Raw genomic sequence first — 10,262 nt, 5'->3', positions numbered from 1 at the left:
GTTATTATATTATTAACATTTTTTTTCAAATGCAGTTTCTATATTGAAGGGAATGTAATATGCAAATATTTTAAAGGGTCTTACAGGTAATTAAAAATATCAAAGACATTAAAAAGCATCCCAGGTATTTTTGTTTTCATTCCAAAATTTTTCAACAAACCTTTTTTTTTTTCTTTTTAAGCCTAAGGTAAATTTCAGAACAACCATTATCAACATTATTTAAATCTCTTAATAGATGGAGACTAAAGTATTAAAGTTGTATCACTATGCATGAAGAGCTTCATTCTCTTAGAATGGCTGTCTTGTCAATTCTCTGAATTTATTTCATAATTGCTGATACACATCTTCTTACATAATCCTACAACTTAAGAGAATGGCTGGAGGCCTACCCATTTCTCATCCAGGTTTTTTCAAATCTCTCCTCTCTCATCTGATCTCATAGTTTCTCTGCTGTTTTTGTCTGGTGACCATCCTCACTAAATACATTAGGTTCTAGACTTTTTTTTTAATATCAAAGCTATTTCTCCTGGTATGTTCTAAGCATATTGAGGGAAAGGACAAAATGTTACCATTTTTTCTATCATTTACAATACCCATTAACAGGCAGATACCAAAAGAGATACATGACAGTCAAGAACTATGGAGTAGATTTAAGATCAAATGTATAGGTTTGTGATCAAATCCTTTTGTGTCACTTACTTAGCTGTGCAAACTTAGGCAAATTAATTAACTCTCATTTATAAAATGGAAACCCAAAAGCTTTACAGGTTTTTTCATGAAACTTTATAAAGTTGTCTCACAGCCCTTATTTTCAAAGAATAGCCAGTGGTTATTGGAAATATACCAATAGTGTACATTGAATAAATTACTTAGCCTTGTTAAGGCATAGTTTTCTTGTCCGCAAAATGAATATGAAAATAATTGTTATCTCGCAGGACTATAATAGCTATTAAATAAGGTGATATAACTACATTTCTTAGCAGAGTGTTTCCATAAATGTTCAACTATTTCAACAGTTTGGCCACGTGCCCCAAAATGACACCTGACATTCCGTCTTATTAAATCCAGTCTACTTCCTCAGTCCCTGCGTGCTTTGCTTATCCTGGAAGAAGTCTAGAACTTCAAGTAGAAGAGAAGAGGACAGAAATTGTCTGCTAGAACAAGAACAAATGGCTAAATTAGAATGGAGGATGAAGGGTCCCAGAGTTGAATAACTGCCCTTATATTGTTAAGTGAAGAAATACTCATGTGAAATCATATTGTCAAACAGAAAACAAATATTAAAAGGAATGTTATGAGTCTTTTGAAATGCGGCAAAAGGAGCGATGGTTAAAATTTTAACAAGTGAGAGTCATTAGCTAAACAAATCCTGACAGCTTCACAGTCACAGAGACACCTAACAAAGGCTTGATTTGTGAGACGCCCTTAATAGTCCCTTTGCATTTCCCTCAAACATTCCGTTTTGTTCCTCTACTGTGGACCCTAAAGTGTCATTCCCTATTTCTCTCTGCTAGCCATATATGTTTAAAAAGTATAGCTAACATTTCCCTTCATCGATGATCAGAAGAGAGATTCTCTCCTGCATCTTGCTGTATTGATCCTCTTTAAAAGGAGGGACATTGCTGACAAAAATGAATCAATTGATGCCTTTAAGCTTTCAGAATGAAGACTTTCTTTCTTAGGTTTTGCCATTTTCTCTCAAATGATAGAACAGCAGTTGGTTCTCTTTGCCCCACTCTAAATAAGACTAAAAGGTTATGGATTATGCCATACATAATTTATAGTACTTAAGACAAAGGCGACCTGATAGAAATACACTTTAATGAACACCTACCAAATGCGAGGCTATATAGTATTTAATTTACATGTAATTCTCTTGTAATTCTCATAAAGGTATAATGGGGTAGGAAATATTAACCTTATTTTGCAGTCAAGGAAACCAAGGTCAGAAGTTTGAAAATAAATGACAATAAAAATCCCTCACGGAACAATACATGTAGAAGTGCTTGAGAGAGAAATGGAATGAGAAATGTATTCCATTTATTCACTTTCTAGCAGGGAAAAATATTATTATTACTAATAGTTCATGTTATATTCATACTTCAAATTTATTTTGAGTCTTATTATATTTTCATTTCATTTCAATTTTAATATGAACTGAATAATAGAACTTTTAGTTACAATTTTCTTACTGAATTACTTCAATCCCCCCCCCCCCCCCCGCCATAGAAGCATATCCCAAATTTTACAGAGCAGTTGGTTGGCTAGGAAAACCATATTTTTTTGATAGAGAAATGTACTTTATACAGAACTGGCCAAGAGTAAATCCCCTTTTACATTAGCTAAGTATAAACATGTGCATTGACTCAAAAATAAGTGTCTATTATTTTAGATATATTTATTAATGGACAGTCGTCTTAGGCAGTAGCAGAAACAATAAACCTAATACTTTTGAAATCTCTGTGGAAAATTGCCATAATAGAGAGCTGGTGTGGAGAAAGAAAAAGGGTGTGCAAAACTGATTTCATTGAATTTTCAGTATTCTCCCCTAAAAGAAATATATTTATTCATTTATATATTTATTTTTCTCCGATGAGCTCACTGTGAAGCACAAATATTTCTCTAACCAGAGGTTTTATAGGAGAGTATTTTTTGTCTGTTTGTTTTGCCACCTGTCAACCATTTTTCTCCTTCCAGTGGATCAAACTTTTGAAATCTCAGCAACTTTTGAAAGGAAATCGGAGTCTCTGGATGGAGCCATCATATTGTTCTCTGGCCACTGGTGCGTGGTTAGTGATGTAGGGAGAAGAATGAAGATGTGGAACCCAGAGATATTTTCTTTCTGTTCAAGGCCCCAGAGTCCACCTTCATACCCTTGGAAGGGAACCCAGGGTCCATTCTTCCTGAGTACTATCTGAACATGCTGCATAGGTGACTGAAGGCTAAAAAAAGTTTGATGGGAGAGTGAGTGTGTGTGTCAGAGGGAATTAATTCCTAGTATTGTTTAAGTTGAGGTAATTTTACTGAACTTTTGTGAGAGCCATAACCACAGAAGAGTGAATTTCCATGCACATTTTTTATGGAAAATCTATCCACAAATCAACCATATCCTTTAAAAATAAGGAATTGACAACATTATTTTCACGTGTTTAAAAAAAAAAAGGTTTGAATAGACATTTTATAAGAGTATACTGACTGAAAACACCTATGGAAATATTCTACCTCTAAGCAATCAAATAAATACAAATCTGGCTTCAGTGTTAGAGAAAATGAGCAAATACAAAAATTAGAATATTTAATATGAGAATGGTTATAGTATGTGGACAGTTTTACCCTGATGGTGAGGGAAAAATTGAGGTAACCTTTTCAGAAAATGTCACAAAATACATTACACTCTTAGGTATGTCTTGATCTTATTTCTGGAAAGAAATCCTGAGAAGTCAACAAACAAACCAAAAAATCAAAACCAGCTGAAAGTTAAAATATGCACATTAATATCCATATTGTATAGCCTTCTTGAAAATTTTGAACACTCGAAAATGGCACTTATGATTGAAAGAAGAATGGACAAATAAAATATGGCACACTTTACATGAAGAAATAGTATGCAAGGATTAACTTTGCCTTTGCAAATTATTGAAATATCATGGACACATATTTGCTTTATATTACATGAAAACATGTACTTTATATATACAATATTTAATATGATCTCCAAATTATGTAAAGGTTAAAATATAAAGCATGAGAGAAGTACAGATTTCCCCACTATCTAAAAGTAGAGTTTTTCTATGAAAGCTTTTGCAAGCTAAAATGGCATAAAGCAAAAAAACAATTACTATTTTGTAAAATGAAAGTTTTCTTCAGATTTTGTTTGGTTAGTGAAAATAGCTAGTACTAATGTAGGTTTTTCGTAAAAGCAAGTTGGAGCAAAGCAAAGAGGGGATAATTGTGGGGGGATATATCTGGGGAATCTGTATACCAAAAATGTTATAGAATTATCAGTGATTACATCCGATATTATGGGTACTCTTTTTTTTTCCTATTTTTCTATTTTCTGTATCCCAAATATTTTTTTATGAGCACATATCAATTTTTAAAATGAACAAAAATACATCCATCAAAATTATTTTAAAATGAACCTTAGCATTTGGAAGGCTTTTTGAGTAGGAACTACCATTTTATTAAAACTAAAATAATCTAACACTGACACTGGAACCACCCCCCACAACTATGTTGAAAGATGTCATCTGAATAGCATGGATTACACCTCCACAAAACTAGATTACATCCCTAATTCATTATTATTTTAGAAAACTCACCTTTCAACCACCTGCAATATGGGCCATCATTCATATCGAACTTAATTAGAAAACAGTTTGGATGTTGGAGGAATTCCTAATTTAAATCAATTAAAGGGAAACTTGTCAAGTTAGCTTGGGTTTGCTTTTCTCTACTCTCACAGCAGGACCGAAGAGATCTGTCTTCCCCAATCTCCTTGTCTTCATCCAGGATTATGTCATAGTGTTCAGTGTGTAAATCTAGGGACTTATGGTGACAATTAGCATCTGAGACTCCTGCCACAGCTAGGAGAAGGAGGCTGGGTGACAAACGAAGCCATCCCAGGATTTCACACTGGAAATTCTTTGATGGGTGCTTTCATTCACAAATGACATATCTCCACTTGGTGGGGCAAGGCAACCCCATTCTTTAGCCCTATTTCTGTTCTATGTTGAGAGCTCTTCTTCCTTCCCTCCCCATGCCCTAAATCCTATTGTGTCACAGTTAATCTAGTTATCAAATGGAAAAAGCATGTCAGATAGCGACTATTTAAGGAGCACATTCTTTTCACTGAGTAGATCATTACAGGTCCTTTACTTCTGCATTGCTAAAATAAGATTCTTTGCCTTATCTGTCACCTACCCATATCCCTGCTGGCTTAAAATATGTGCTCCCTCTCTACCCAACTTATATAGAACTACTTTCTGTGTAGTAATTTCACTCATTTCCATGCATTCTAAAATCATTATCTGCCAAGCAATGTGGAGGTACCTGAATGGACCAAGTGTTCCATCTGGGGAAAGAGGACGGAGAAGAGGAGTCAAGCCCCACAGAATCCACAGATAAGCAGCCAGAATCTGAGAGTGAATCAGACAGTGATATACTGTGATATGTTGCATACGTATATGTATGTATATTCTAAAATCAGGACATATGATTATATATATATATATATATATATATGCCATACACACACATATATATGTATATACATATATATGTATGTGTGTGGATATAGATATAGATAGATATATGCTATATCTCTCAAGCTTTGGATCATAAGAATAGGGACTAAGTTTTAACAATCTTTAGTATCCAAGGATATACATTACTCTGGGTTTACTAATTTGATTGAATGAATGGAAAAATAACAGCTGTCATGTATTACTTTTGACTACAAAAGCAGTAGAAGATTTGAAAGTGATTGAATTTCTGATTCTAATTTGAGAAAATAATGCAGGATATTTGAAAGGAGACATACTTTTAAATTCTAGGTTATAGTCTGTTATAGATAGAGTAAACCAAAATAAATTTCCAGACAAGAATCTAAAAAGTCTAGACTACATTATGATTATGTATTTGGGATATTTGATGGAAAACCCTGGACTGGAGGTTAGAAGACTATTCACGGTTTCAACCTCTATAGTTGAAGTAGATTTAAACGTCAAGACAGTTACCCAAGTAATTAAGGTGACTATATTTTCTTTTTTCCTCACATAACTTTTATGTGTAACATTGTCTCCTATCAGATTGTAAACTCCTTACGGTTAGAAATCCCACTCTTCTTTGAGTTTGGAGAATTGCCTCTCAAGAACTGTGTCTTAGCAGATGCTCATTTGTTTGAGTATTGTTGAGTAGCTCCTGTAGAATGAGCAGCATCCTGAGATATCAGTTATTTACCTTTTTTGGTAATTTTCTCAGGTGCCTCAGTGACAGTTTATCAGAATCCCCTCTGAAGGGCTGGTCCAATATGGAAAAGCCCAGGATGGAGAGGGTGCAAGGGTGAAACTAGAGGTGTCTAAGGCATGCCATTAACTTTTTTAAAAAACCTTTATTCTGCTTTAAAATCATCTTGGACACTTTTTAAAGGAAGATTTCTAGGCTCACCCCCAGATATTCTGACTTGATGTTCCTGGACTATAGCTCAGAAATACACATTTTATTTTATGTATTTATTTTTTATTGAGATGTAACTGACATACAACATTATATTAGTTTCAGGTATACAGCATAATTATTTGATATTTGTATATACTGCAAAATGATCACAGTAGGTCTAGGTATTATCCATCATGTATATATGTTATAAAATATATTAGGTAGAATACTGAGATCTTGCTACATAAATAGCTACAGAGATCTGGGAGGACTGAAGGGAGCAGCTGCTATGTCTCTCTGCACAGGTCACTGGAAACTCATGGGGAGGGGAATTGTTGGGGGAGCCTGGTCATGACCAGATGGAGAGAGTATCCCCATGGATGCTATCTTGGATAAGAAGTCTGATGTGAGGGAAAGAAAGAGAGAGGCTAACAGCCCAGATGTCATGATGGAGTAACAGGTAGGGGCCAAAGAGGTCACAACGCTTGGGAATTACTGGATAAGACCATGTACCATGTCCCTCACCAGCACAGTGCCAGTCACCATCTTTTCACTGTTGACTATCAGTGAGGCAGCTCCAGCAGGCAGGGTGTCCAGGATCAGCAGGGCCAGTGTCCCACTGGTCAGCATCCTCCCTTCAAACCTGTACTTGTCATATGTCTGACAAGAGACACAATCAAGGTTGGCAGTGGCAGTCACTTTCTGTAAAACACTGTGGTCACTCTGACAGGTGTCTGGCAGCTTGATCTTCTCTGTAATCTCATTCATGTCCATCAGCCTTGCTTATACCTTCTTGAACTCATTCTCAATCTTGAACACACTCAGGAGTCATCTGCTATGCAATGGGTGGCTGAATGGAGATGTGAAACTGTTGGGTTTGGATTCATAGCTGGAAGTTGAGCACCTAAGATGAGTCACAGAAATTAATGCCCATTACAGCAGTGACAGATTCTTTGGGTTCCAGGGGCTCAATTTCAGGATGCTAATACCTGCAGGCAGTTTAGGGGTGCCCATCTGTAGGCCCTTGGTGGGAGTATTGGAGCTGTTGGAAAAGTGGGTATGCACAGATACCATGTGGGGGCCCTGGACAAAAAGGCTGGATGCCCTCACCAGTTACAAGGTGCCACAGCTCCTGCCTTCCAACCCTGGATACTGGACCCAGCAGCAAGGGCATCAGGGCCTTTTTTGTTTGTTTGTTTGTGAATGTCAGACCCTCCAGGCCAGCAGCCAGACTGGTGGATACACTTGTAGGAGGAGACACAAGCTGGACGCTAGGAGGGAGAAGTCCTCTAGATCAAGCCAAGACATTTCTTTGGCTGCAGGGTCACTTGTTCCACAGGCAGGTTTTAATTTTGTTTTGTTCTGTTTTCTTCTTCCTTTCAGGAGGCAGGTTCCACCTGCTGCTCCTCAGGCTCCAATGTCTTCTCAAGCTGATGAGCTACAGCTGGAATCTCTGCCCTTACCTGAAGACAAACCTTCTCCTTGTCCCTCTGGCATCTTCTTCATTTTCTCCTCATTTTCCTCCTCACTGGGTTCACTCTCACTCCTTCTCCCTTTCTCCTCACCTTCATCTTGGTCTTCACTATTGGACTCACTGGTGGACCCTTCAGCTTCTCTCACTGCTGCTCTCACTATCTGATTCACTCTTGGACTCTGGGCGTCTATCTGTGGACTCTGGGGGGCCTCACTCCTCTTCCTCTCTTTCCTCTTCTGCCCTATTGAACACTTGGTCCATTCAGATACCTCCACGCTGCATGCAGATGTGTCTAGAACTTCTTCTGGCCAGTCTGGAAGCTCTTGGTATCCTGTGGCCTTGGATTTAGTAGGTGGGATAGTGAGCCTGGCTGGAAGTGGTCTGGTCTTTGAAGGATGACTCCAAGTCTGGGGTTGCTTTGGGTGCCAGGAGGAGCTTATTTGCATGGTGGCTGAGGGCTCCATCCTGCTCTGAAGAGAGGATAAAATGCCAGGTAAAGTGTGGTAAATCACAGATATCATGGTTCTGGTGGGACTTGGCCAGACTTAGTATATACAGGGTCAACAGCTTGTTCTGCTTAGGGTTGGTCAGGTAGAGCTTGGCTGCCAAGTTGATGACCTGCAGTTTGATGGTATCCTGCTCTGCTGTGAAGGACTTGGCCGCTTTTCCCAGGACATCAGGTGAATACTGGAGACTTGCTCACAGTACTCATCAATGAGCCACAGGATCCTGGCTCAAGCCAGGAGCACCTAGATGTTGTCTGTGAGCTTTGCCAGCTTATGAACTCTCGTGCTGTGCTGGCTGCATCTGCAGCAGCTTTTTAATGATGACCACTGACTCTGTGATGAATAGCGCATCACGGTGAAACAGTGGCTGCATCAGGCCATTGAGGCAGGTGTCACAGACTCATCCTATGTTAGCTGCACAGCGTCCAATGGCCTGGATCATGATGCCCTAAAGTCTCTGACCATGCTGTGCATATAGGTCTGGCATTTCTGTAGGACAATAAGGATTTTAGTTTCATTAACTAGTTTGCTCAGCACTTCCAGCTTTAGGATTTTGATCTGGGTGGAGTTGATCAACCTGATGTAGAAGATCTTCAGACTTGGTTGAAACATACTGGATGCTTGATGGTGGGCCCATAATGCACCTCACTGCAGAGAGAACAGCGTCCAAGGTACCTGGGAACTTGGGGTAGAGCAAGGGGCAGTAGGTGTGGGGACGGGAGGTGGGCCAAATAGAACACAGTAGAAGACAAATTGGAGGAGGGCAATAGTAGGAAGAGGGCAGGATTGGGGTCAGTGCAGGGGTGGGTGAGCCAAGATAGAGGGCTGCATGATTGATGTGCCCAGCATCATGAAGGCTTTTTTTTTTTTTTTTTTGAGAGCACAAAATATTTTATTTAACAATTTTCAGTGTAACAAATGTGCATTTTGGAAAAATAGGAACTCCTGCCTCAGAGGAAGCTTCTTGGATCAAAGTCGTTGGCAGGAGCCACAGAGAACACTGGGCAGTGCTGGACTAGAAGAAGCTGAGGAAGCCAAGAGGGTCCCACATCTCAGGAATCATATCAAGTGCTGACCTAGGGGACATAAGAGACTGCTCTGTCAGCAAGGCCAGGCATTTCGCAAAGTGACAAGAATAACTGGATCTGGTCATACAAAACCCCAGAACATTTTGGAAAACATTTTGTGGGTCTTTCCTAGATGATCAAGTGAACCAGAAAAATGCAAAGACCTGTGCTAATTACACTTGTACACAGTTTCTACACTTAGACTTAAAATACCACACAAACTGTTGGGGCTCCTGGGTGACTCAGTTGGTTGATATCTGATTCTTGACTTTGGCTCAAGACATGAACCCAGTGTCATGAGACTGAGCCCCGCATCACTCTGCACTGAGCTTGGAACCTGCTTAAGATTCTCTCTCTTGGGGCGCCTGGGTGGCTCAGTCGGTTAAGAGTTTGACTTTGGCTCAGGTCATGATCTCACGGTTTGGTTCATCAGCTCAAGCCCCACATCAGGTTATCTGCTTTCAGTGTGGAGCCTGCTTTGGATCCCCCCCGCCACCCCCAATCCCGTCTTTGCCCCTCCTCCACGTGTGCTCGTTCTCAAAGAAAATTCTCTCTCCTTTTGCCCCTCTGCTCTGCTCATGCTCTCTCTGTCTCTAGAAAGGAAAGAAGGAAGGAAGGAAGGAAGGAAGGAAGGAAGGAAGGAAGGAAGGAAGGAAGGAAGGAAGGAAGGAAGGAAGGAAGGAAGAAAGGAAAAGAAAGAAAGAAAGAGAAAAAAAACACTAAATAAATGAGAGGCACCTGGGTGGCCCAGGTTATGCTCTCTCGGCTTTGCGCTCACAGTTTGGAGCCTGGAGCCTGCTTCGGTTTCTGTGTTTCCCTCTCTCTCTGTCACTCCCCTGCTTGCGTGCTCTCTCATTGTCTCTCAAAAGTGAATAAACATTAAAAAAATTAAAAAAAAACTAAATAAATAAAAATAAAATACTGGCAAACTATGTTCTTCCCGCAGAATATACAGAAATTAATTTCTGAAGATTTTTATAAATATTTCAATCTTTTCTTCAGTCCATTCAGACTTAAGAAGGCAGATAGCTTTAAGAACAGTCCATAAAAGCTCAA

At 39.1% G+C, this 10,262-nt stretch overlaps 1 pseudogene; it reads right to left on the bottom strand.

Annotated features, from left to right (window-relative positions):
- Positions 1–6,650: 6,650 nt before the first annotated feature.
- On the bottom strand, positions 6,651–8,849 carry LOC112857444 (AP-3 complex subunit beta-2 pseudogene; annotated as a pseudogene).
- Between the last annotated feature and the right edge of the window lie 1,413 nt (positions 8,850–10,262).

Source organism: Puma concolor, chromosome E2 (genome assembly GCF_028749965.1).
Source record: "Puma concolor isolate L17-30 chromosome E2, mPumCon1.1.hap2, whole genome shotgun sequence".
In the NCBI taxonomy this organism is placed as follows: Eukaryota; Metazoa; Chordata; class Mammalia; order Carnivora; family Felidae; genus Puma; species Puma concolor.
Note: the sequence above shows the minus strand (reverse complement) of the source record. Positions and strands in the feature narration are given on the sequence as shown.